Raw genomic sequence first — 489 nt, 5'->3', positions numbered from 1 at the left:
AAAATCATAAGATACCTTAGTTAAAAATAACTTAACCAAACATAACATGGCAAAGACAGTCAGAAAATGCAAGTCATGCCTCACTATCTCCTTTCACTGAAAAAAGGCCCATAAGCACCTATGCATGCTAATGATTATGGTAACTTTGTTATAAATCAACGAGAAAAAAGACAGGTTATTCACTTTCCATTATTTGATGTCATTTTAGCGCCTTCCAGTTATTCTTTTAAACAATTTACGAAGTCGACGGTCTGTGGGGATCAAGTCGACGAAATAACCAAGGTATCGGCGCCATTTTGTTTTTCGCCGAAATGGAACTAGATCGGTACAATAAACAGGCGTCTTTTTTCGGTGGATTTTTAATAAAATATCTTGGTGAGTTTTGAAGCAAATGACGTCTAATTATGGACTAAGGAATGCGTGAATAATTTTCTTCTTATGGCAAAAGGGATGAAATGCGGTTGCAAAAGAGAAAGGGGGGGTGACTAA

The sequence above is a fragment of the Penaeus monodon genome, chromosome 23 (genome assembly GCF_015228065.2).
Source record: "Penaeus monodon isolate SGIC_2016 chromosome 23, NSTDA_Pmon_1, whole genome shotgun sequence".
NCBI lineage: Eukaryota > Metazoa > Arthropoda > Malacostraca > Decapoda > Penaeidae > Penaeus > Penaeus monodon.
Note: the sequence above shows the minus strand (reverse complement) of the source record.